The 26,877-nt window shown below is 46.5% G+C and overlaps 1 protein-coding gene and 1 long non-coding RNA gene across 23 annotated transcripts in view; one reads left to right on the top strand and one right to left on the bottom strand.

Moving 5' to 3' along the window:
* Window positions 1-26,877, top strand: part of ZFHX3 (zinc finger homeobox 3) — a 525,132-nt gene that overhangs the window by 250,722 nt on the left and 247,533 nt on the right. For all 22 annotated transcript variants that reach the window (XR_007410986.1, XM_049110732.1, XM_049110739.1 and 19 more), the window contains one exon: window positions 1,752-2,132. The gene's annotated coding sequence lies outside the window, so the exon portion shown is untranslated. The remainder of the gene's footprint in view (window positions 1-1,751; window positions 2,133-26,877) is intronic.
* Window positions 2,088-26,233, bottom strand: LOC125755172 (uncharacterized). Its single transcript, XR_007410988.1, has 3 exons — window positions 24,806-26,233; window positions 16,451-16,622; window positions 2,088-2,284 (listed from the first exon to the last, which is right to left on the bottom strand). It is a non-coding gene; the product is annotated as an uncharacterized LOC125755172 (long non-coding RNA).

The raw sequence follows: 26,877 nt of genomic DNA, 5'->3' as shown, positions 1-26,877 counted from the left end.
CTTCAAAGAAAGTTTGTTCCAGTAAGTGCAGTGCTGTAGCAAGTGGAAGCGCCAAACAGCTCTGCGGAAAATGATTTTGTTAAAATGAATGGTGTTGGGACTCAGTCCCCATCCCCCCCCAACCTTGCTTTCAAATGAAATTGCATTTGTGTCTGGATTAAGTTGCCCGGTATCAATCCTGAAATTTTTAAAGATGAAAAGCAGAACAGCCACACAATATTTAAAATGTGAAATGATTACAAAATGGCACTGGGCCAATGTTTATGAATCATTGAATATGATCATAAAATCATAAAAAATAATCACCAAAAGGTAAATAAATTACCCAGCTTACTGCTTATTTTCACATAGGGTCTGACACAAAAGCTGCAGCCATGAATGATTTATACCTGTTTTAACAATAATACTCATTTTACTGAAAGATGGTCAGCACTTGGGCTGCTGTGGGCAACATGCCAGTTGTCGAAAGGTTAATGTTTCAGCAGCAATACATTAAATTATGAATAATACTGGTCCCAAAATGGAAGGTTATTAGCTCAGTATGCTTAATTAGCTCAGCTAGAACTTTGCCATCAAGTAGCAGTGCCCATTACTGCAGCCGTAGCAATGATGAGGGATGGCAGCGTTGGGACTCTAATGCCAGAAGCGGGGGCAGGTGGAGAGGTGGGGGGGGGGTACGAGGTGTGTCCTTGATTTTCACTTCACTAAGTGTAAGGCTCTGAGAAGCATCTTAGCAACTGGTTTCCAGCATTTTGAACTCTCCTGTAGCTGATCTGTGAAGACCCCCGGGGGGGGGATTATTCGGGCAGGTATGGCCCCTGGGGCCATGGACCACCACGGCCTGCACTGCATCTGCTTGCTGCTGCTTAGCTGGGACTAGAGTAGCGGAAGGCACCGTTCACAGGCCGGCCCTGCCGTCAGCACTCCCCCAACAGACACCTTCATTAAACAGCTACTACACACAGGCCCGGACCAAGGGGTTAACAAGAGCGGATGCAAGCCACGGGAGGGAGGAGACAGCCTTACACCACCACCAGGCCCCTCGGTTGGGGCCAAGGGGCTGACACGAAGGGAAGGTTGAGAATGCCAACCCGAGGCCTGGAGTTGGGGTAAGGGTTCCTGGAGAAGGTTCCTGGAAATGGCATTTCTTGAAGGAAGCTCCATTTGCTCTGATCTCTAAAGGGGGAGCAGGAATTAGCCGGGTGGGTCTCCAGGAGAAACCTCCAGGCAGGGAATATTGTGAACCGTGTTCGGGTGTCCGAAAAGGAAGAGACTAGAAAAAGATGCAGCCTCCAGGGGGGTGTTGGAAGGACGTTTGCCCGCCAGAGCCGCGGCCGTGCCCCCACCTGCCGGCCCGGTGCGTGCCCGCCTTGCCCGCCCGGCCAGGTGTTCGGCCCGACGCGCGCCCGGAGTGGCCAACACTCACCCCCGGGGCCGCCGGCGCCCCGGCCGGGCTCCCCTCCTACTATTAGTAGCTTGTTTTTCTAAGCCCTAAAATTCATTTTCTTTTCCCGCCTTGCTTCCAGAAAAATAAATAAAAGTGAACACATCACTCATTTAAGACGAGGAATGGAATTCAGGGTGCGTTTTTCTTTCTATTTTTGTGATTAGTTAGAATTTTCCTGGGAACGCCGCCAGGAGGGCATTATGGTGAGATAATGTCCTGGATTTAATCAGTGTGGCGATGGCGAGCTGCGCTCTGCGGGGAGAGGCCGAGTTAACGCATCCTCCTCTGTCCCGCCTGCTTTCAGGATGCGACGGGCCGGCCGGAGGTGCAGCCGAGACTGACAGGTGGCAGGGCTCCAGGCCTGTGTGACAGCCCACGGGTGGACAGCATGCGGCCGTGACTCACTCTGCTCACGCGGGACCCGTCAGCTCGTCAGCAACGAGAGCCCTGAACCACCCCCTGTCCCCAAGGAGCTGAGGGAGGAGGGCCCCACACCTGACCAAAGGGATCAACCTTGGCCCTGCCTCCGGTGGACCCTTCTGGAATCTTCCCCCGTGGCTTTCAGACGGCTGTTGGCCTGGACACACTCCTTGCCTTCAAACGTGCATCTCTCCCCTTTGCGTCCCAGACACAATGTGTGCAGAGGAAGCACGAGGCTTCTAGGGGAACCTGAACTCAGCAACAGGTAGGACCGGATCGGCTTCTTAGCTCTGCGTGTGCTCGGTGGTCCAGAGAGACCCAGAACCTCTGCTGGCGGTGACAGCTGGTGGCTTGCGGTCCTCGGAGTTGTTCTGCTTTCCTAGGTGGTCTGTCCGTCACGGGAGAATGAAAGAGTCCCTGGCGGGGGCAAAAGAGGAGAGGATAGCTTTGAAAGATGTCTTAGGGAGATGTCTGAAAGGAAGGAAGAAAATGAGGACCCGGGGAAAAAGGAGAACAAGTGTCACCTCGAGGAAGGGAGCACAGAGGACAGGTAAATGGATGCAGATTGACCTTTCTCTGCAATTAGCACCGGTGGCCGGGAAACCAGGAGCGCATGGGGCACACAGAGCCTTTCACATTTACTGTTGTCCTTGTTAAGTGTGGGGTCTGCGGGAGCCGTCTGTTCAGGTGAGGGCAGTGGAGAGAACAGGATGCCCCAAGCAACCCATAAATAGCAGGGTGAAGACAAAGTGTTTATTACTTAGCCTCATGAAGCCCATATAAGTGCTCTCCCAGGGTGCAAGAGAGCAAGAGCATGTGTGAGCTGGCCCGCGTGTGTCTCGGGAGTGGGAGTCCCAGAGCCGGTGTTCGCGCTTGGCTTGATTCTATGAAGGCGTCTATTTGATGGAACGTACTGGAACAGTTCATAGCCAGCCCAGCAAACCTTGTGTGGAGACAGAGCTTTCTTTTTCTCTTCCCTTTTCCTGTTTGCAGTGAGAATGAGGCCTTTCTCTTCTCGGCTCTTTGCTCTCCCCAAAGTTGTCTCACGAGGTCATTGGCAGCTGACAGGCTTCCTTTCAGTGCAAGGTTTAGATGGAAACAATGCTCTGTTTTCTGGGGGGCTGGTGAGGCTCTGGGCCTATTCCCGACCAGGCTGCCCTAAATTGAAATGGGTTATTGTTTCAGTAGGACTGTCTGTTTCTGCAGACAACTCAATCTATGTGGTGTAGGACTTTATCCTTGTGTGTGTGTGTGTGTGTGTGTGTGTGTACATATACACACACTTATCATCAATACTGAACAGCAGAAAGGTTTAAGATCATCATGTTTGGTTTCAAGCCTGGTTCCACCAGTTACAAGCTGTGTGTCCTTGATCAAGTTACTTCCCTCTCCTCACGATACTGTGATTGCATGATACATATTTGACAATGAGCTTAAAACCACATTTTAAAAAATAACTTCTACATCAACAGAACCACTTTTTAAGAGCAGTCAAGGATATGTGCCAACTGTTCCACTGAGTCTCCTGAATACTGAATTTATTGGTTTGCAAAGGTGAATGGAAAGTAGGGGAGATCTGTGTTGTCATGGTCTTGGGTCTTGAAAAATCTTTATTGATGTACTCAGGCTTGTCATCTGTACTAACCTTTGTCACCAGACGATAATGTTTTGAGAATTAAGAAAGACTTTCAAAAGTATACAGTGGGAGTTTCTGAATGAGACACCCTGCCCCCCAGCTCTGCAAACTCTTTCATCTGATGAGAAACAGCAAATAGATAAAAAGCAATTCACCAAAACTAAGGTTGACTATTTTTGATCATTATTCATAATAAACATAATATCAAATCCCAGAGCCCTCAGAGGAAACAGTAGGATAGAGACAAGACTTAGCAAGGCCCAGCCTCTAGGATGCAAGGATCCCTCTGGCATAGCCATCCTGGTGCTGGCTGGCGCCGCAGAAGTGTTGCCAGCACAGAACTGTGTGCCGGCCTTCCAGGAAGGTAAGTCAGTAGCTTGGCCAAGAAAGAGGGATTCCCTGGGTTTTTCCAGTAAATGCAGTAGGAATCACAGCCCCTACAGTCACTGAAGGCCATTGCCAACTCCTTTGTAGATCTCAATGAGGTGGTCTCTTCCAGGCTGGCTGGTCAATATCCTTTTTGGAAGAGCCTAATGCTGCTCTCTACCTGGTTAGTGGTCCTTACTGCTTTTTAAATCTTCCTACCAACTTTCTTTCCTTCCTTCTACAAACATGTATTGAATATATCCATGTGGCAGACACTGTGCCAGGTACATAGTACTCATATACTAAAACAAATGGTCCCTGAGCTCAGTGGATAGCATGGTCAGTGAATCCATGATTTAATTGCAGTGGAGTCCTTGATATTTCTTATATTAGACCCTTTGTTCAATGATACAGTTGGTTTCATGTTGCTCCTGTTTGAGTTTTTTTGTTTTTGTTTTTGTTTTGTTTTGTTTTGTTTTTGTAAAAGATGTGCATTGATTAAAGAGATGCAAGTACATTTTGTGAAGATATAGTACTACCTTTGCCTTTGGAAGTAGGTGTATGACTATGCAGGCTCCAGAAATCTGGCCCCAGGGCTGCATCAATGTCCCTGTGCAGAAGCCCCACCCAACCCAAAGCCTTCTAGTGAGCTTTACTTTTCTGCTTCTGGCTCTCTCTGGCTACTCTCCAGCCCAGTACTCCGGCCATGAAGATTAAGTAGTATGACCTCCCTTTTCGAAACCCACATGGGACCAAAAATCTACTGTTTAGCCAACATGACCAGCACCACTGGAGTTGGAATATCAGCTTCTTGTGATGAGTTCTTATTAGCAGTTAAGTCATCTGAAACTAATGTCTCAATACCCCGATCTCCTTTGTCTATAAATTTGACCGCCTTGACCTTCAATACCTACTTTGTAATGTTTTAAACCTCATTTGATTACCTGGATTTGTGACCTCGAAATCTGCTTTGACTTGCCATACCTACCTGGTCCCTAAAGCCTTGAGTATGAAGCCTTAATCCTCATTCGCCCAACTAATACCTCCCTTCTTCTTCTCCATGCTTGGATTTGACACTAAGACAGACTTCATTTAGGTGATTCCTCTTGTACTCAAGGCTATATGTAATCTTGGAGATGGTGAGTACAGGTATATAGAATAAAAGAAATTAAAGTCCAGCTTATCTGATAAACTTTTTTGTCCCTTACAGTTTAAAACATTCCCTGATCTCTGAACCACATTAAATCTCCTAATGTATTAGAATTAGGCAACGCTATCTTTTACTGGAAAGAGCCCAGAATGACATGAACAAAGTAATCTTTTCCATGAAAGAAGACATATGAATGCCACTTGCTTATAGAGTCCCATGGGATTCTCGTCTGTCATCCTCCATCTTTAATTAGAGTTGTAATCTGCTCTCAAGGGGCATCTGGAGGCTTCATTAAATCTACCAGCTTCCCTATGATCTATAAAACTGGTGCTGTTTAAAATCTTGGTCAAATAAAAAAATATCAGGAAGTTGGGGGAAATGTATCTGTTATCTAGGAGCTTCAAGTAAAATGAGTCCCCTTTCATACTACAGGACTATGACTTCTCTTCAGTCAGCACCAAAACAGCACCCTTTCCAGTTGGTACATTTGCTTCATGTCCACCTCACATTCCTGAAGACTTAAGTCTCCAGTTACATCATTAGCAGCTGTAGTTGAGGGCTTTTTTATGACCATGAACATGGCTCACTGATGCTTCTTGCACGATTCTACTGAGCCTGCATTCCTTCATCTGTTGAGAAGGAGGCTGTCTTCTGAGCAGAGTTCACTAAGCCTTTCCAGTAAGCTACTCTGAAGCAAAACCTATAGCTATTAGGGGTGCTCCAGAACCTGTCTACTTCCATTCCAGCCCACTGGCTAGGTCTTCCAGCCTCATAATAGAACTGCAAAACATCTTACAGTGATTGTCACCCATCTTACTTCGCAGATCCCCAACAGGTAGCTTCATGACCCTTTGAGATGGATCAATCTTTCCATGCTTGGCACTAGAATCATAGCCCTAGACCAGGGATTCTCAATAGTGGCACTGGATATTTTAATTGAAAATTTTCATAGATATAATTACCATTGGTATTTTGAACCAGATATTTCTTTGCTGGTGAGGAAGGTTGTCGTGTGCGTTGGTGTTCAGCAGTATCCCTGGCCTCTACCCACTAGATGCCAGTGGCACCTGTTCCTCAGTTGTAACAAGTAAAAACGTCTCCAGACATTGACAAATATCCCTGGGGCAAGGAGGCAAAATCATCCCCTAGTTGAGAACCACTGCCCTGTACCTCATGCAGAACAAGTAAGTAGACCTGGAGCTATCTGGCTTTTCCAGTGGGGGAATGTTCCAGAGTATTTATGGAATCTTCTCTGGCCTACAAAACATAGGAAAGACAAAATGTGACCACAAAGAAAGTCACATGAGCCATAGGAACCACAGGACTTCGCATCATTCTTTTTTTTTTTAATTTTTTTTTTTTATTTATTTATGATAGTCACAGAGAGTGAGAGAGAGAGAGAGAGAGAGGCAGAGACACAGGCAGAGGGAGAAGCAGGCTCCATGCACCGGGAGCCCGACGTGGGATTCGATCCTGGGTCTCCAGGATCACGCCCTGGGCCAAAGGCAGGCGCTAAATCGCTGCGCCACCCAGGGATCCCGCATCATTCTTTTATAGTTGTTCACTCTACTATCTTATATATCAGAGGATTATTCAAATCTGTTAGCAGTTGTGATGTAGAGGGAAGCCAGATTTCCTTGTCCAGCCATCTCATGTCCTATTGATCTGCTTTGTCTGTGTCATCATGAGGGGTCTTATTAGAATGAAGCCCATAATATGTTTGCATGTCATGCTGACTTAGGTGGCTCCACTAAGCCAAGGTTTTTCTTTTACTTTTTTTAAGATTTTTTTTTTAAGAGAGAGAGAGCACGTGCAGGGGGAGGGGCAGAGGGAGAAAGAGAATCTTCAAGCAGACTCCTTGTTGAGAGGAAAGCCTGATGCGGGGCTCAATCTCAGGACTCTGAGATCATGACGTGAGCTGAAATCAAGAGTTGGCTGTTTCACCAACTGGGCCACCCACGTGCCCTGCCAAGATTTTTCTGAAATGCACTTTCCTGTGTCTCGTTTGGTCATTGCCACAGATTCTAGTAAAGTGGTAATGTTTTAGAAACTGTGTCATCATTTCTCAGTGTTTTCATCACACTTCATCTCAAAGAATGCCTTTATTCTAACAAGCTCATTTGAATGGGCAGTGACTAAAAGAAATAATTGGGCCTGTGGAGATCTGTCCAGGCACACCACTTCCTTCATGCCTAAGAAGCAGAGTCTCCTAGTATTCACTACAGAGTCTGCTTTCATCCTGTACAAAGAGGTAAAGTAAGTTAGTGGGAATAAAATGTAAAATTCATTCATTCATTCAAAGAAAAGTTTTCAAAGAAAAGTAGGACATTGTGCTAGTTACCACGAGATATTTAGAGACACATAAGACCCAACTTTAGAGTTCAAGAGCTCCCTTTCCAGTAGTAGAGTCAAAATGTGGGCAAGAACATTTGCAATACAATGCCTAAGTGCCATAGGCATTCAGAACAAGGTCACAGGAAAAGGTGGATTCTGCACACTACACTCCATTGCCTGGCCACAGATTCTAGAAGGCATGTGTAAATGACCCTCGAGAATACTTCATTTTCCTCTTCGATATGACAGCAGATAAGGGAAATATAGAAGACAAAGAACAGTTGGGATTTATTGAGGCATTTGGCAACATGGCAAATGACAATTTATCCATTTACCTTATGGGAAAAAGATGAAGTAGGAGTTTGGTAGAGCTGGTTGACCATCGTTGGTGTCACTGTAGAGGGAAATTCTGAATGCTGGGACATTAAAGTTTTTTATCTTAATCCATGCACAGTTTTTATAAAGTCATATGTTGCAGAATATAGAGTTCAGCAGATTTTGATAAACCAAGGCAATGAATCAAATCTAACAAGACAAAATATAATGCAAGAAAATGGGATGTCTTGTCTCGGATCCAAAAATTCATCTGTGCAAACATGGGGGTTAGGTGCAGGCTAGACAACAGATGTTTAGAGAGCAATTTTCCCCAAGATTGTGTGTGGATTAAGAATCATCTAGCATTCTTGTTTAAAATGTGAGTCCCCCCAAAAAAATAATTAAAATAAAATAAAATACAGATTCTCAGGTGTCCCCTCCACCCCCGATTGTCAGACTCCACAAATTTGAGGTGGTGCCCAAGATTCTCCATTTATCAAGGCTTCCTGGGTCTTTGTGAAATAGAAGCTTGTTAGGGACACTCTGTAAACCGCTATCTTAGAGGTTTAAATTGATAGCAAGAGGATTCAACAATTGTATTGAGCAAAGTGTAGGTAAGGAGAAGAAAGGAGGTGATAAACCCTGCTCTACTGTGCTAGGTAGAGGAGCAGATGTAGACAGTTTGTATTTAAATTTGGGACACCACCCTTTAAGAGAGTCAGACTGAGAATGAGGAGGCAAAGGACTCAGAATCAGGTCTTGTAAAGAGCAGCTGAAGGAACTAGTAGTGCCTAGCTTAGAAAGATCAGAAGAGGGCAGCCGGGTGGCTCAGCGGTTTAGCGCCGCCTTCAGCCCAGGGCGTGATCCTGGAGACTCGGGATCAAGTCCCACATCAGGCTCCCTGCATGGAACCTGCCTCTGCCTGTGTCTCTCGTGAATAAATAAAGTCTTAAAAAAAAAAAAAGATCAGAAGAAGACAGCACAGAGGAAAGATTGTGCCAGGGAATTAGACTTGCTCTGGGTGGCCTCACAAGGTGACACAGGGACCAGTGGGCAAGAGCTACAGGAAAATCACTTTGTGCTCAAAATAATGGCCATCCTTCTCCAATAGTCAGAGCAGTCCACAGGGTTGGGGGTATCCAGTCATGGGCCGGAGAACATGTTTAAATGAGTCTTTTAAGAAGTTGGCTATAAATAGAAGGGGTTGAATGGGTGATGGAATCCGGGGAAGTTTTGTTTTATTTTGTTTTTTAGTAAGAGAGAATAGAGCATGTGTAGGTTTCCAAATATAAATGGGTTGATTAAAGAAAGATAGGAGAGTCATAAGGCAGGCATGCCATGAAGACAGGAGTAAGGAGAGAGAAATAGAAAGTGGGGGAGTGGAGAGACCTGGAAAGGTCGGGCTTTAGAGCCCAGGAAAGATTTGCAGAAGTAAAGCAGAATAAGAGAATGGAGGTAATGGGTAATGATACAAAGGCATTTAATAGTGGAGAAGAGGTTGCAGAGCAAGGCACTTCAAGGTAATGCAATGAGCAAGTTGATGAAATTGATTCCAATCATGGTTCCAAGACATAAGGGTTTTAAATCTTTTGCTGTATGTTAAGAAAGAGTGCAGTTGGTGGGAGATCGAAAAGGGATGGAGTAGCAGGTTTGGGGAATTTGTTCAGGAGCTAAAAACCATCCATGATTGGCTACTGCATTGTAGAACACTGTAGAGGATACAGTCAATTCAAGCTACTTACATCCCCAGCAGTGTTGAGCAATTTGGAGGCCAAAGTGAGAGGCAGGTAGCAGGGCTAACCTGAGCATCAGCATGGTGCACCCAAGAAAGGATACAGGAACTTAACTTTCAGGCTCACAAAGATTGGTAAAAATCAGGCTTTGTCCTGTCAAGGGCGACTTCAGGGGCTTTAAGCAAGCATCTGTCTCCATTAATCTTAGAAAGCCCAAAACTTAGAGATACCTAGAAATACCAAGAGACCCCAATTTCATTTCAATGAGTGGCCTTTGTGCTCCCATCTTGGTCTCTACAGAGTTGGGCCTGGGCTGACTTTAATGTTGTATACATGCAGTGTGGATTCTAGAAACATTGACTTTTTAATAAACTCTGAGATTTTAGGAAGTGTGCAGAACCTAAGGTAACTGTAATTTATGTTATGTTGTACATTTAACGGCTTTGACTTGTGTGAGACTGCCTTTGGTCTTGAGCCCATTCAATTCAGAAATCCATTTGGATTCTATCTAAATCCATAGTAGAGATCTGGAAACGGGCCTGTCAAAGTAGAGTTCTTAAGCTTTGACCATTTGTTACCTCATTGTTTTCGAATGATCAGCTTCAAATATGCCTTAAATACTGGTAGAAACACCTCTTTTTTTAAGTAGACTTTTTTGTAGGGCAAAGTTTTTTATAAGGGAATCTGTTATTGTTGGCTAAAATCATGGGAGAGTAACTTCATTTTTAAGAACTTGGAAAGACTGAAAAGAAGCAAGATTAATGCCTCTATTTTTAAAAAGCAAAGAGGAAGTTCGTAATGTCCTAATCTGGAACTTTACCTGGAAAAAATGATTGCCAAATCACTTCTAGAATAATCTGCAGTGAATACAGTGTTGGGAACTTATATCACTTGACAGAACAAGTCCTGTCAAACTGATTCATTTCCTTCCATGAAAAAGTAACAAGATTTTAGTAGATTGAGGGGAAATGATAAATGTAATCTATATTTTATTTAGCAAGATGCTTGAACCTGCTCCATCCAACATTTTGGTCGATAAATTCAAAAAATTGGGGCATTGGCATTAATGTCTAAGGGGCAATTGAGCTCCTATCCTGGGGTCTGGATTTGATAGCACATCCTTTTTGTAACAGGGGAAAAGTTACCTGATCTGCTTTAAGAGGAAGAAATAGAAATGATAGTAACTTACCCCAAAAGGATCCTTTATGCTCTGAAAAAATTTATCTGCTGTTTGTCATTCACGGTTTTGATTATTTAGATATGCTCAGAAGATTGGTTATGAATATATATTTTTTTATAGAATAAAATAGATGCTCGCTGCTCACAGTCATTCATATAACCCATTTGTACATCCTCCTGAAAATTCCCCAAGAACTTCCTGACAGAATCGGTTCTCAGGCCTCTCTATCACCAAAGAAGGGGGAAAAAAATAAGAGGAAACAATAACTCTGAAAGCAAGTGAGATGTGTGGAAATAAATCTGTCATAGTCTGTAATTCCAAAAGGGAAAGATACTTCTGGAAATTCTCTTCTGGCCTAGGAAAGAATCTGTTTCTAGAAATGGTGACGATATTATGTTGATGATTATTCCTTGGATTTACATATCTCCTGTGCTGTACAGAGCCCACGCACCTTGATAACTTGTGTCACTTTTAACTATTAATCTTTCCAAAGCCCTCCCTGAGGAAGTCTGGTGGTTGCTTTCATTCTTCATTTCAGTAACCATGTGCCCAGAATTAGGTATATCAGGTACCTGTGTGTGCAGAAAACTTGTCCTTGATAATATAGCTTTATCTCTGCCCCATTTCCCACTATTTCTTTCCCCCACTATCTGAAAGTAGAGCGCTCCTGTGAAAACTTTCATAAGCCAAAATGGTGTAAAGCAAAGCAGCAATTACCATTAATTTATGCAGGAAAATCTTTGAGTGTTTCCAGACCCCCAAAATAACCTCTCTTAGGCTTTTCTGTTACCTTAGGACACATCATTGCTAACGGATGCACAAAATAAATCGAGATAAAGCACAGATGCTCATAGACACAGTTCAAAGCTCTGGCAGCTGGTGCCGAGATGCTGGGAGTGGATATAGAAGGAGCTTGGTGGGGCCACTCTGACTGCTTGGGGTGTGTGTTGCCTCTCTTAACGGCTCGCTGCAAAATAAATGCTTAACGCTGTTTTTGTGTTTTGCATATATATATATATGTATATATATATGTGAAAACTGTCTTCGGATTTCTTTTGATTAGCAAAAATAGGTAATAGGTCTCTTGTCAAAGTGAAGTCGAGCAATGTGAACTTTTGAGAGGCAAGGACTGTCTGTGCTGCCCAAGTGAGCCCAGAGCCCAGTAATAGCTGGAAAGAATGTCTTGGGTTTGTGTGAGGCTATCTAGCTTATGAGGCACTTCCACAGGTGAGTGGTGTCAGGATAGTAACCATTTGTACCGTGTACTGGAACACCTGCCAGGTGGTAGGAATTATGACAGACACTCTATATTAAGCATCTTACTTGATCTTCCAACAACCCTGTAGGGTATGTATTGCTGCCTTCGTTTTACAAGGAGAAAACACGGTCCAGCATGAAGTCACTTCCTGGAGGCCCTCTGGCTCTCTTTGGTGGAGCTGGACCAGAACCCAAGTCTTTGGTGATCCTTACACTCTCTAGGTCTTAACAAAAGACTGATTTTTTCCAGGTAGTTGTGGAATTTTTTCTTCTATTTATTTACTTTCCTATATGTTTTATGTATGTATGTATGTATTTATTTATTTATTTATTTGACTTTCCTATATGTTTTAAAAACTGTTGATTTGCGTATTGTGCATCACTGCGATGTATGGCTACTTCTGGTTTGCAGGCCTTTGTGCTTGACCATGATAGGTGTCTTTCTTGGGCTACCAGCATCGCCTCTCTGACATCCTTCCCCAAGTAGTTAGGAGAATGGATCTATGCTCTAGGTGTTAGCAAAAAAACTTTATGTCCCGTGGTCATCTGCTTTGAGACAGGGGAGTATTCGGCATCTCAGTCACAGTGATGATGAAAAGTGATTGCCAATTTACGTTATGTTATTGTTTGCCATTTTATCCCAGCCCACAGGCTAAGCAGTTGAGATTGTTTCTCTTAATAAGTAATGATGAAGTAAATACTTTTTTTTTTTAAAAAGAACCATTTCTCAGGAAGCACTCAGTGAAAGTCCTAAACTTTATTCATTCATTCTGTGTTTGTTGAGCATCTCTCTATGCCCAGAACTGTTTTCATCCTTGACTCATTATTAGCAATTTAGTGTCATCATCGTTGTCATCCTCCTCCTCATCATCAACATTATCATTATCCTCCTCTTCACCACGGGCACATCACTGAGTACCAATTAGCACCGTGGGCATTTATGGAGATGCGTACAGTGTATACTCCATATGGTGCCTATCCTTGGGGAAGCAGGTGGGGTAACACATAACATGAATACAAATGTATTCATAAGTGCATGTGCGTTTCCACAGCATCACAGGTATTTGAGCAGTGAAACAAATGGATCTTATTGATGTTATTTTGGTGCGTGTCAACTAATCCAGGAAACCTCCCCCAGACCGCTGAATATGAGAAGCCAGGTGAGGTCCACTCCAGCCTCAGGTCTCCATTCGGGGAGGTGAACCTGAGCTAGACTCAAAGATGGGAAAAGAACTTCCTGCACATCCTTTCCCAGATCCCTCCAAAGTTGAAAGCCAGCATATTCAAAGACCTAAAATCCTCCTGTATCTTTTGCATAATTCACCTCTCTCCACCACTCTGGGCTTTAGTTTGACAAACAATGATAATAACTGGATAGTGTAGAATTCATGACAGAGGCATCTCAAACCCACAGGGATTTGGGAACCTGTGCTCCACCCTATTCTTTTGTGCTGTTACGTTAGCCAGGGTCCCATAAATATTCATGGAGATGATAAGAATGACATTGAGACTCTGCATACCACTTTATTTGGGTTCTAAAACCACAAAAATCATTTAATTGACCAACAGAGCTATCTACCTAATTGACAACTCAAAACAGCGAGTCCTTGGCCTATAACATTTGGAAGTTTAAAATTAGAACTTGCACAAAATATTTAAAGCCAGTAGAAAGTTCTGGATTTCCAGCCTGTCTAAAGAGGATTTAGATCTTAATATGCCTGAAGAGGCATATCTAGGACTGAACCTCCTCCAAAGACACCCCCATCTCCCCTGGCTTTGTACATCGACCTATGAAAAGGTCTTTCCAGAAGGTGACCTCATAATATCTGAATTCTCACCTTACTGGCTGCCAGGGCCATTTAAATGTGTGCTGAAAACATTTTTCAAGAAGTAGGAATGCATCTGAATGTTGAAGAACAGTACTATTTTAATGTTGAAATCCATCCCTAGATTTTACTAGGGTCTTTCAACAGGATGGTATTATTCCTGATTTTCAACATAAACCAATAGTAAACATTCCCACTAAAACACTCATGTCCTCCTAGTAGGGTTCCACCTTTATGAGAGTTGAGGATTATGAGTTCACACCTAAATAATAATTACTTAATGGTCTCACTCCTTTGTAAGAACTTTGAAATTCCAGTTAACAAACAGTGTTATATTATTTTCGGGTGCACAATACAGTGATTCAACACTTCCACACATCACCCGGTGCTCATCAGGACAGGTGCCCTCCTTAAAACCCATCACCTGTTTCACCCACTCCCACCCCCTGCCTGGTAATCATCAGTTTGTTCTCTATCATTAAGAGGGTTTCTTGATTCTCCCCCCTCCCTCATTCTCTCATTTTTTCCCCCTTTGCCTGTTCGTTTCTTCAATTCCACAGGAGTGAAATCATACGGTATTTGTCTTTCGCTGGCTGACTTATTTTGCTTTTAGCATTATACTCTCTAGCTCTATATTGTTGCAAATGGCAAGATTTCATTCTTTTTTATGGCTGAGTAATATTCCATTGTATATATTAATGATCTCATTCTTGCATGACTTCACATGCCTCCTTCGACCTCCCGCCTCACCCCAAACTACAAGGTGTATGAGCTCAGGAGCCTGGGGTTGGGAGGTGGGAGAGAAAGGGTGGTGAGAGTCTATTTTCTGCCCCTTTGCCAGGGGCTAGCCCACTCCTTTGAAGGCCCCCGTTGTTTTACCCTCTGGCCTCACCACCTTACAGTCCACTTCTGAGGCAGTTTCCAGGGACATCGTATCTCCACCTTTCCATAAAGATAAATAAACAGTTTGAGACTCCCCTGTCTTTATTAAACATTTCCTCTAAACTGCATGCTTTGGCTCTGCGCCCACGGGCATCAAGCAAGCCTTCCGGGAGCAGTCCAACCCCACAGCCCTGCCACTTGGTTCCGCGCACAAATAGCCCTTTGAGCAGGCAGGAGGCACCTGCGCTGACCACTGGTCCTCCTCTCTGCCTCCAGGGTCCTCCCAGCTCCCTGGGCTGGAAGGGTCCTGAGAAGCCCCCTCAGCCCCTGACAGAAGGAGGCGCAGCAGCAGCAAAGACCAGGAGCCAGATGCCCGTGCTCCCTCCACACGAGGCCAAGAGCCGCTGGGACCTGTGGTCTGGCTGTGGGGAAGGGCAGGCACCCCATCCTGCAGCAGAGAGGAAGCGTGGGAGGGAAGCTAGAAGAAAGGCTGCAAACAAATAAATAAAGGAGGCATGTTTGACCAAACCCCCAACACCTAAATCTCCAAGCCCACTGGAGCAGGAAATTGAGTGGCTGGACGAGGCAGCCTTGCTCTGGCCTCCCCGCCACCCCCCGCCCCTCCCAACCATCCTGGGCCTCAGGAAGGGTCTCCAGGCCTTCCAGACCTCTTTTTTTTTTTTTTTTTTTTTTTTTAATAAATCTCCAATCTATAGGGAAAGAGGAAGTGTATTTTTAAAACCAGTGGAGACTCCATGGCCACAGATCTGAAAGAGATTGAAAGGGGGCAGAGAGGCTGGTTGAGAGGAGGGAAGAGGATTCCCAGAAGTGTGTGCGTGCGCGCGCGTGCGCCCCACCGTGTGGGAGACAGCCTGCGAGGAGAGAAAACAAAGGAAAGTGTGACCGGGAGAGTCAGAGAAATAAGTGGGAGAAGGCGCGGGCGCCGGGGGAGGGGCGGCGGAGGCCCGAGGCCGGGCGCGGGCGGGCGGGCGCACGTGTGCCAGGGGCACGGTGAGCTCAGCATTTCCTCCTGGGCCGGTCACGTGGGCCTCGCCAGGTAAACAGGCTGCACCCGGGCTCGGAGGAGGTAGCGCCGGCGGGGGCAGGGCCTCCCCCCGTCCCCGCCCCCCGAGCTGGTTGCAGGCGGCGGCCAGGTGGACTCGGGCTGCAGCGGCCTGGTGACCGCGCAGGCCCGCGACCCGCGGAGGCCCAGCTAGTTGCTTTTATAATTAGCTCCGAGGAGTTTAGAGACGTTTTGATTTTAAATAAGAATGGAGCTTGGGGACGAATGCCTGTCAAAGCTCGGATGCTGCCAGAGAGTCTGGGGCCCGGCATTGCTTATCCTCATTTGTCTCCTTACAAGGTTGGGGGGAGGAGGGGGGGGCCCAGATGGGTGTAGATGAAGGATGAGTGGGGAGGCCGCAGCTGAGAAGAAAAGGATCAGGGGCGGTGATTATCCATATTAGGAACAAGGGAATGCTAACAGGCTGTAGGTGAATATATTAAAGGACACAGCTCAGAATGTGACCGGGGTGCCCCAGGGAGGCAATGAGACCCGGGAAAGAGATCAGGGGATAAGAAGACGTTAAGAGCAGAGTTTCAAGCATGAAACTTTTGCTTTTTTTTTTCAGGGTGATACAGAAAAGGGTCCCTAACCAAACTGCGGCGGGAGTTCTGGGCATTTTGGAATGGCAGAAATGTGTCTGGAAACTTTATCTGAAAAGCTGAGCGGATGGAACAGGTGATTTTTCCACCTGGAAAGCTCTAGACTCCAAAATGGGGGTGGGGGGGGGAATGGAGCGTATGCCTCTTTCTTCGAATTCCTGGAAATAGAGCCTTTGCATCTATGATAAAATAGCTTATTTAGGTCATTCTTTGAATAATTTTGAATCAAAATGAATTACCTGGGACTCCTGGGTGGCTCAGCAGTTGAGCGGCTGACTTTGGCTCAAGGCCTGATCCCAAAGTCCCGGGATCCAGTCCCACATGGGGCTCCCTGCATGGAGCCTGCTTCTCCTTCTGCCTGTGTCTCTGCCTTTCTCGCTCTCTGTGTGTCTCTCATGAATAAATAAAATCCTTAAAACAAAACAAAACAAAATGAATTACCTTATCTTGGTCATAATTTTCTACGTCCTTGTGAAAACTTAGCCAAACCTATGGGAGGGAGACTGACCCACCGTCCCAGTTTCCAGAGTTGAGGGGGTTCCCGGAATGCAGTTTTCCATCTAGTGCAGTGTTGGACAAAGTGGGACCAGTTGGTCAGCTGTAGTGGGAGGCCTAGTCTAGTCTAGAGAAATAAGAAGGTAACTCATGCCCACCCTGTTCCATCAACAAAACAACATCAACAAAAGCCCTTTCCTCCATTTCTTCCACTCTCTCCCCTCCTTTCTTGCTCTCAGCTGTCCCTGACCCATTTGAGTATATGGGACTCTGTATATGGACTTGGGAGCTGGCATACGCAGCTACCTTGAACAGTTGGCTTTTGTTGCTCCTGGGGGGAAAAAGGAGGGGAAAAAGAAATGTGCATCCTCTACCCCCCCCCTGCCCGGGCCCTGCCCACCCCACCCCAACCTTCTTCATTCAGTGGGGGGGAGGAGGAGCCCATCAGTGCCACGAGTGTACTTTCAGCCCTTGGGTTGAGAGATAGATATTTGATACCCCTCTCTGCTAACTAAATACGTCACTCTGACAAGACTCCCAGCCCAGAGTTATTTTTGTGGCATTATGTAATTGGATTGCCTGGTCAGGAGTACTTCCTTAACAAGGCTTTCAGCAACCCCTCCATGTGGGCCTGGCCAGTCCTGCCCAGTTCCACACTCTCGCTTCAGCCCAACACAACCCAGCTCATGTCACTGACCCAATTACGACATCCCCTCGCTGCAGAAGCCACACCCCCCTGCCCCTCAAGGAGTGCTTCAGTACCTAGTGGCACAGGGAGGCCAGGGTTGGCCAGAGTTGGCAGGAGACTCTCCTGTAGCCTTCCTCCAATAGCCACAAAGCAGGCATGTCTGTTCTGAGGGGGCTGCAGGCCTACAGCTGCAGGACAACGCTTCCTGGCCCCCCTCCCCCCAGCAGTGTAAAACCGAGAGCTCCTGGGGCCAGCCCCAAGAGTGACCAGGAGACCCTCCGCACGCCTGCCATTTGGATGTCACTGCCCTCTCTTCTTCCCACTTTCTGAATTTCCTCACATTTGTTCATGAGTAATTGGTCATCTGATCATCCCTTCCTGTCAGCCTGCTGACTCACAGAAGTTAGGAACTCAACTCGTCTGAGCTTCAGACACAGAAAGAAAATTTACAAAGGAAAGCGAGAAAGGCCTGGTATGATCTTGCCCTGGTCTGGCTGGGGCAGGCCCACACCTCCAGGAGTCCAGGGGTGATTGTTTCAGGGTGATATGATGTTGCTGTCATCCTGGGCTGGGGGCCTGTTCATCTTAGGTTTCCTTGTCCTTTCTGTCTGTGGCCTTTTGAGGACAACCTCCATGACTTTCTATGATGGGTCTCCCAGCCCTCAATCCGTATCAAAACCAGAGAGCCCTTCTCAGAATCTATTTCTTTCCTTCCTCTCAGGGCATGTGCACTGTGTATCTATCTCTCTTTTATTTTCCCTGGAGTCCCTGGTTCTCCTGACCTTGACTAGAGGCAGACGGTGTAATAAAAATAGCTCGAAAGCCAGATGGAACTGGGTTCAAATTCAAGTTGAGCCACTTAATAGCTGTGTGATCTTCATCTCTCAGAGTCTGATAGTCGTCATCTATAAAATGAGACTGATAATACCAGTTTCCCAAGGCTACTGAGAAAACTGAATGCAATTCATGTAGAGTGCCAGCCACCCTTGAGCACCAAGTAGGTGCTCAACAAATGTAGGGTTTTCAGGGAGGTAGGGAAGAAAGAAGAGGGCTGGTTTGCCAGACTCCCAAGAGCAAACCTCGTCTGCTTTACTACACCCCTGATCTCCAGCCAGAACACTCTTTTTAGGGGTGCAGGATTGAATCTCACCATCATTTGGGGGAATGAGGTCAGGAGGGAAAGAGCACCAAGAACACAGACCCCCATGGCTGTTCCTTTTGGAGAACCTTCCCAGTCTGACACTCTGGTCTCTACATACCCCCTTACTGGCAGCGTGTCCCTGTAGACCCTTCCAGGGCTGGGCACTCAGTTGAAGGTATTTGCTTCTAGTTTGCCTGCACCCAGAACAAAGAGAAAAGGGACAAGAGTAGCTTCTCCCCAAGTGTCCACTTGTGTGATCCTTGCATCCTTGTTGCAGTGCAGAGTTCATTCCAACTCCACAGCAGGAACTAGTTGGAACCCATAGGTCAGGGATCCCGAGAGCAAAGTGAGGTACAAATAGCCACAGGCAACATAATGGGGGGGCAAGGAAGGAGAGGTTCCCTGGAGGTGGGGAGAGATGGGAAGAGCCAGCACCTGGGGGCATCTCTCCCTGAAGTGCACAAACAGCAAGAGGCTCTGATGTTAGCTGTACCTGGGGGGAGAGGGGAGGAACAGGGGGAGATGGAGGAGAGCCTGTGGCAGAGTGCCGCTGTTCCAGTTGGCAGGAAGCCCTTCCCTGAAGACTGTGAGTTTAACCTTTAGCATTCAAGTGTCGGGGCTGAAGTGTCGTTCTGAGCACTTCTTCCTGCTGGAGCGCTCCCAGACTGCAGAGAGGGTCGGCACCAATCTGCCTTTCCTTTTCTCTTCCCAGACAAAATGAGAGGGAGGGCGATACCCAGAACCAACCACACAGACACAGGCACCCCTCATGTCAGGCCCTTGCTAACCCTAAACATCTAGTCCCACCTCCTCAACCAGCCTAGTTTCTGATCAACCTTAGTGATGAGCAGGACCCCAGGGGGCTCTCCACTCCCAGATCTCCCTGGTCCATAGGGTGCACAACCATTCCGGACTGGCCTGAGTTGGAAGCCTTTTCTTGCAGGTGGACTCAGGGCTCCCAGCAGCCCCCCGTGGTGGCTGCTGTTTGCCCCCCTTGGTGTCCCACAGGACAGGGTTGGAGCATCTGTGTCCTGAAAGAAGCTGGGAAGCCCAGGGAGGGCAGTGGAGAGGGAATCAAGCCCTGGGAGCCCAGGGTGGGGAGTGGAATCAGAGCTGGATGCAGGCACGGGGCTTGGGCAGCTCAGCTCAGGCCTGAAGTGCATGGATGACTTGCCCTCTCCTTCCCAGGTGGCTGCTGGGGCCAGGCCCTATGCCTGCTGGTTTTCCTGGGGGTGCCCTGCAGGGGCATAATGGGGTGCTCGGATTGTTCCGCAGCAGGCCATTTACTCACCCAGTTGAGGGGGTGAGGAGCCTTGCTAGGCACGCACCTGCGAGGGGCACCTGGGTCCCAGGGCAGTGGCTCTGCGCTGGCTTCGGCTCCCCAGCCAGCTTCTCCAGGGGCCTGAGCTCCCAGGCTTCCTCTCAGGATCCCGGAGCCGGCAGGAGAATAAAGATTTCCCGAAATGGGGCTGGGTGTGCCAGACATTAAGGACGCAAGCCCTGGCTCAGTGAACTGTGGTGAGTGTCTCAGGAAACTGTCAGGATCTTTGAGATTATGGTTCCTGGGGAGGTGGGAACAGTGCCTGGTCCAGGCGATGCTGAGCCCAGGGGGCAGGAGACGAGACGCACAGACGGTGCGCCCTAAGCCAGGACCAGAGGAAACTGGCCTTGAATGTTCCTGCTGCCCCGCTGAGCCCTGGAATTAAACCTGGAGGTGGCCATGCCCACAGGGGACCACTGCCCTGCATGCTGCCCTGGCACGAGTTGGGCCCGCAGGACATCTGTGGGGAGCCCAGCTACCAGAGCCCCGGCCCAAGAGCCCCGGGGTTGGCAAGCACCTGACCACGGGGCTGCGCCCTGCCCTGCCCAGCCCTAACCAAGCACTGGCCCCAAATTTTGAGCCATCCGTGTACAGGAAGATCGGGTTTGCCTTTTTCTCTATTTCTAAGAATTGGAAACAAACGAATTGGAAAATTTTTGCTTTGGAAAAATATCTGTTCGATGTCGTTTGGTGCTTAAATTGTCCTTGGAATTTTTTTCAGCTTCATTTGAAAAAGAAAAGGAAAGTTGACGCGAGCGCCCCAAACCTTGTTTCTCTTTAAATCGTCCCCTTAGACGTACAGTCGGTTACTGCAGATGTTTTCTGGGGCGAGGAGAGCAAAATGGAATGGGAGGGAGGATGAAGACTGGGAATCTCTGATTTTAAATCCCATTACTGGCTTTGAGGAGAGGCGTGAGCGCACGCGCGCGCGCGCACACACACACACACACACACGCGCACACACACACACACACACACAAAAATCAGGAAAAGATAGTTCGTCCCCCACTGATTTTCTTCACTTCAAAGATTTCCCTCGCCCCTTAAATCAGAAATATTATGGTGCTAGGTATTTCTCAGGGAAAAAAATGCACGTTTCTTCAGAATATGTACACGGCATAGGTCCCTTTTTTACATTTCTCAGCAAAAAAAAAAAAAAAAAGCGGGGGGTGGGGGTGAGTGGGAAGGCACTCAATTCCCTGGCTATTAAACAAGCCATGCCTGCAAGAAATGCAGGCATCGGGGGATTGCTCAGCCGCGCATCCCTCCATTAGCGCACGCCTGCGTGTCTGCGTGTCAACAATGCACGTGCTACCACGGGCACTGACTCCCCACGCCAGCCCTAACGGGCTCTGCGCAAAGGGGTGCCAGGTCTCAGGTGCCCGCTCTCAGCCCTGCTCCCTAGCCCGCCGCCCATGCCTCCCAAAGATCCCTTTTTTCCTGCCTCTGGCTGGCAAGTCAGAAACCTCCATCGTTCCCCCCGAAAGTTATGCCCTTGGAAATCCCCAAAGCGAACATAGCCCGACCGAGGGTCTCTTGCCCTCAAGTTGTTCACTCTGTTGTGCAGAGACGAGGTTAGTTCTCTTCTTCACCTGCCCCAGGCTTTAGATGGGGTGCAAACTTCTGGTACCAGGTCACCAACAGGGAAGCCAGCGCTTGCCAGCGGTGCAGGCTGTCTGGAACCCAAGAGAGCCACCAACTCTGAGACGACTCCTGCCCCAAGGTTGGATCTCAGATTTCCATTGCAAAGGATCCGAGGATACTGGAAATCGGACTCAAACCCTGGAACTGACTAATTGCCCTGCATTTTCACAGTGCGCCATGTATTGGGAATCAAGGGCAGGCTTTATCATTTGGAACTCTTTTCAGTGACCCAGGCGCTCTAAGTTTGGGGCTAATTCTTTAAAGGGTTTACTTCTGAGAAATAGGGAAGAAAGAATGAAAAAATGAAACATACCCACAATCCTTGTATTGGGGATGGCACTCAAGAGTAGGTTGTGGTCTCTTTTGAATCGGAGTTCAAAGAAAAAAAAAAAAGGCTTGTTCCCTCCCCCTTGCCCCAGGGATGAAACCTCTCTAGATTCGAGCGGCCAATTTTGTTTGATTTCCGTGGTTTGGAGGCTCTGGCGGGGTTAGGGGCGCCGGGGCTAGGAAGACAGACCTCAGCTGCCTACTGGACCAGCTGGTCCACTCTTGGCCCTGGAAGCAGAAGCGGAAATCGGGGTGATTCGCCCTCGCTCCGACAGCTGGAGGGAGCGCCTGGGGAGCGCGTCACCGAGCCTCCGCGGGCAGTGCCTTGTCTGTGGACACCCTCATGCGCTTATCTCCCTACCCACTCTTAGCATCCCCCACCTGTTTTGTGTCCCCCCAGGGATCCAGTTCTCCTCTCTCTCTCTCTCTCTCTCTCTCTCTCTGTCATTTCCAGCCAGTTCTTTTCCCACCAAAAACTCCTTTTCCTTGGAGTAACTTTCCAAAAGAGCTGTCGTTATCCTAAAGCCCAACCTGGTGGGGGGATTTGGGAAGCTCTTTCTCAATTAAAGCTCCTTTTGTGGGCACCGCGTATGCGGCCCACGGTGCCCAGGACGTCACCTGGGCACTGAGCCCCACAACCAGGTGCTTCCGTGGAGCGCCATAACAAAAGGGGACTTCAGATGCTTTGCTCTTTTCCAGTGAAAAGGCTCAGAAACAAATCTGAATTTGGGTTTTGGTTATCTTTCAGGCGTGAAAAATATTTTGACAAAAGTATTCTCCAGGCTGCCCAAGCTGGGGGGAAAGAAAGCTTTTGGCTGAGATTGTGGGCACAAAGCAAGAAGCTGCATGTAATGGACACCACTGTGTACATCTGCTCAGGAGGATGAGGAGGAGTGGGATCCGAGTCTGCGGGGTTGGCGCCAACATCCAAACTCCCCCACCCTGGCAAGGGTACCCCTGTCTTCCACAAACGGGGAGCATTTTTTTTTTAAACCCAGACCCATCTGCTCACCCTCTGGTGCATTAAGAGCAAACTTTCTGATTTGGTGTTTGGGGCTTGGATAACAGAGGCTCAGCACTGGGATAGAGCTGGGGCTGGAACAATTCTGGATGCTCAGAAGGACCTCACCCTGCACCCCTAGCAGAAAGGGGAACTGTTCCATTTGTCTGGGGGTCAGAAGGTGGGCTGGGAGGTCAGGGAGGAGGGAATGGATGGATGGAGCGCCAAGTGCCGCGCCTGGCTGCCTCTCTCTCCTGTTTCTCCCTCCCTACCCCATCTTCTGCCGTTTCCAGAGGCAGGAGAAAGGTGATCTCGGACTTGACCCCTAAATCACAGCTGCTGGTGCCGGCACCTCGCTCCGGGGAGAGCGCAGCCCCTTCCCAGAGCTCGGGCGGCTTTAACCCTTTCGCTTCCTGGCGCACGGGGCTGGCGGCAGCGGAGCCTGTGACCCCGGACCTGGAGCAGCCCGCCTCCTCGGCGCGGCACCTTGGATCCCACCGGGAGACTACAAAAGGGCGAGACTGCAGGGTGCTGCGCGCCTGGGGCAAGGGCCGGCCAGCCCCGAGCGCAGCCAGGGACCCCGAGGAAGAGCCCGAGTCAGCGGAACGAAGAGGGATGTTTGGATCGTGTTAACTACCCAGACAGATGCACTTCAGCATGTCTGCATTTATGGGATCCATATGTTGTCGTGGCAAATGAAAGGACAGTAACATATACATACAATAGACTTAGAATAACAATACACATTCAAAAAGAGACCCGCACATTCTTCACCCTGCAACCCTGCTCTCAGATCTAGCTCTAGAGTTGTGCGCAGAGGCGTCCTTTCAACCTCCCCTGGCTCCTCACGGATTTTCTTTTTTTTTCTTCCTCCTTCCTCCCCCCCCTTTTTTTTGTTTGTGTGTACCCCAACACCTCCCCCCCCCAACCAGAGGAAAACCCAAGGCCCAGAAGCTAGGCTCTTTGGAAGTGAGATCTCCTAAGATCCCCTTCACCTCTCTTTCTCCTTAAGACTGGCCCACGGCATCTTCAGCCCTTGGACCAAATAATATCTGCTCACATTGCAACCCCAGATTCTGAAAATTGCAGGGAAGCAGATTCTTACTCAAATTCACCATCCACATCTTCATCATTAAACCAACACTTCTATTTTATATTTGCAAAAAAAGTAGCTTCAAACAGATCTGCAAACAAAAACCCCCAGCGAGAGCACACGCATAGCTCTGTACAGTACCTGCATTTATGTATACCTTGTATATTTGTGTGCACATATATTCAGCACACACAGAGACGCAAAGACATCTAAAGTCATTCAAATGTATATTTATGTACCCATTTATGCATATATCTTTGTGTTTGTATCCATTCATTTGAGCGAGAGGCAGAGAAATATACACATCAATGCAATACTTAGCCTACATTCTACTTTCTGTCCCTACTGTAAATGTCTTAAAAACAGATTGGTCTAAAATTTTCTGCCCTCTTGCCAGCTAAATGAAGGATTTAGATTCTGAATTTCTTGGTTCCTTTTTTCATTTTGTACATAAAATAATCCATATAGATGCTGGATTATCGCCTAAGCATTATTCAATCATACAAGCTTGGTACCTCTCCTCCTTATAACGAATTCACTGAGTAAAATTAGCATAAGTATTTACCAGATTAAGCTGACATTTTCCTATATTGCAACATGAAATACATTTATATCCAGAATTTCCCCCAAATAGCCTATGCCAGTGGAGATACTGACTTCCTCCGCGCTGTTTTGTATAACAAGCTACAAGTTCGCTCCTAGTACTATTTACATTTTTAAAAGAAAATAAATACAGAGAGCATTAAAGTGAGTTTCCAAGATCTACAAGGAGAAATTTAATTCTGCTGCATCTTAAAAAAATAAACCAACAGAATTATGAAGATTTGTGAAGATAGATAAATAAGAGGCAAATATACTCCTGAAGGTCTGAGCAATTTTCCTTACCTGATGTATTATGGAAAAATTCAGAATTTACCAGTCTTCTTTCAGTCAGCTACATTTTACACTGACCTGCACTTTGGACTGAAAGGGAAAAAAAAAAAAAGATTAACTGTTGCCAATGAAAAATTTAAAATAATAATCAGAAACCGGACAAACTGAAGGTAAAAATATACAATGGTTACAATAAAGATAAATATTTATTTAATCAAAGTAGAAGTTGTGTTTGGACTGTAGGAATGTTTCATCCTTCCCTTAAAAAAAAAAAAAAAAAAAAAAAATCAAGAAAGAAAAAAGCCAGAGTCTTTGCAGGCTCCTGGAGAGTTCCCATTGTCCAGGGCTATCGAGAGCCCAGAATGGCATTAACCTCACAAAAGACACATTGTGCAGGGGACAAAAAAAAGCCCCTTCTTCTACAATAACTTTTAGCTTTTTTATTTTTAGAAAATGACAAAGGTTTTGCAAGCACTGACTGGTGAAACCTGTAGCAAGCCAGGCTGGACTTGGCTTTATTGATCAACTGTCCCGCATGGAAAAGCAGCCAGGAAAAGTTTGAATGGCAATCCAGATTTGGCTCATAGAGAGGAAACCCCCGATTTTTCTAAATGTATTTTCTTTTTTTCTCTCTAAATAAAACAGCATTATTCCCAGAGTGAATTCACAAGGATTAGATGAGGTAACCCTGCAAAATCCTAAACCGTTTTCTCCTCCTAGTCCTGACTAAGAAGCTGCATGCTCTTAAGAGCATTGGAAAAATCTCTCAAAATGAAGAATTCCTTTCTAATCAAATAGATTTCCCGATTAATTCCCCAATTCTTTCTAAAATAAGTAATCCAGTGAGGCTGAGGGAAAAAAAATCTTTTTTTACCCCTAAGAAAAATAAGTTTTGGTGAGAGCTGTCTACCTGATGTTACAGGGTTCACTAAAAATACCTTCAGAAACATCAATGTTGTTTTTGCATTTGTTTGCAGATCACTTAAAGTGCAAATTGCATTTTATTTTATTCCAGACATTGTAATTTCAGTGGTACTAGTTCATATTTAGAACTTACATAAATACATACTTGTCATTAAAAAAAATCTATTGCATTAGCAGTGACGCTAAGGCTAGGATTTGAAAGAGGGGGTAGAGAAACAGAGAGAGAGAGAGAAGGAGAGAGAGAGGCAGACTGAGACTCTTGTTCTTCCTGCGTTTGTTTGCTTGCTTTTTGGAGGTACCGTACACCCGCCTAAGTGATGGCTTTGATGTACTGGGAATCGGTACAGTAGCAGGGTCCCTGGCTGCTGTCTTTGATTCCAGGGATCTCCTTTGGGCTCTGGTGGGATGTACTGCTCCTAGTCTTTATCTGAAATCCATCCTCTCATTTCAAGCCCTTTGGCTTCGAGACTCTGCTCCAAACTCTTGGAGGAAGCTGTGAGACTTTTTTTTTTTTTTTTTTTTTTTGGCATGAGGGAAGGGGTATATAATTTCCCCCCTTTCTCCACTCTAGACCTTTCCTCGCTATTTAAATATATTGGCTTTCTTTCTTACGAATTTAGTTTGAAATTATTTTTCACTGCCTTTATTACATCCCTGCTTTTGATGGCAAAATAGCTTCCTGTGTTTTGAAAACATCTGCTTTCCAGGTTTTACACGAGAAAATTGATTTTACTTTTCTCTTAGGTCCAAAAAGGTAGAAAGTTGGACTTGTTTCCAAGTGCAACTTTTCCTTTTCTTGTCTTTCCTTTAAGTTAACCCCCTTCTCAGTTCTGTTTCACTTTCCCCCTTTTATTCCTTCTAATCATCACTCCTGCTTCCCCTTCTCCTTCTAAAGAACCAGAGAAGATTGATTGCATCTTATTTCAGAAGACAAAATTAACATATCATATATATATATATTTTGGTCTAGTCTATGGTACGTGCTAAAGTTTTGTCCATATTATTTTTTTTGTCCTCTGATTTTTTTTTTTTAGGGGGGGATAATTTTCCTTTTTGGGGAAAAAAAATCTCAGATTTGCAATTTAAAGTGGCCTCTATTTTGTCTCGAGCTGCTTCTCTGCCTTTCACTTAAATCTTTGCTTTAAGCTGTCCCACTCCAT

Source organism: Canis lupus, chromosome 5 (genome assembly GCF_003254725.2).
Source record: "Canis lupus dingo isolate Sandy chromosome 5, ASM325472v2, whole genome shotgun sequence".
Lineage (NCBI taxonomy): Eukaryota > Metazoa > Chordata > Mammalia > Carnivora > Canidae > Canis > Canis lupus.
Note: the sequence above shows the minus strand (reverse complement) of the source record. Positions and strands in the feature narration are given on the sequence as shown.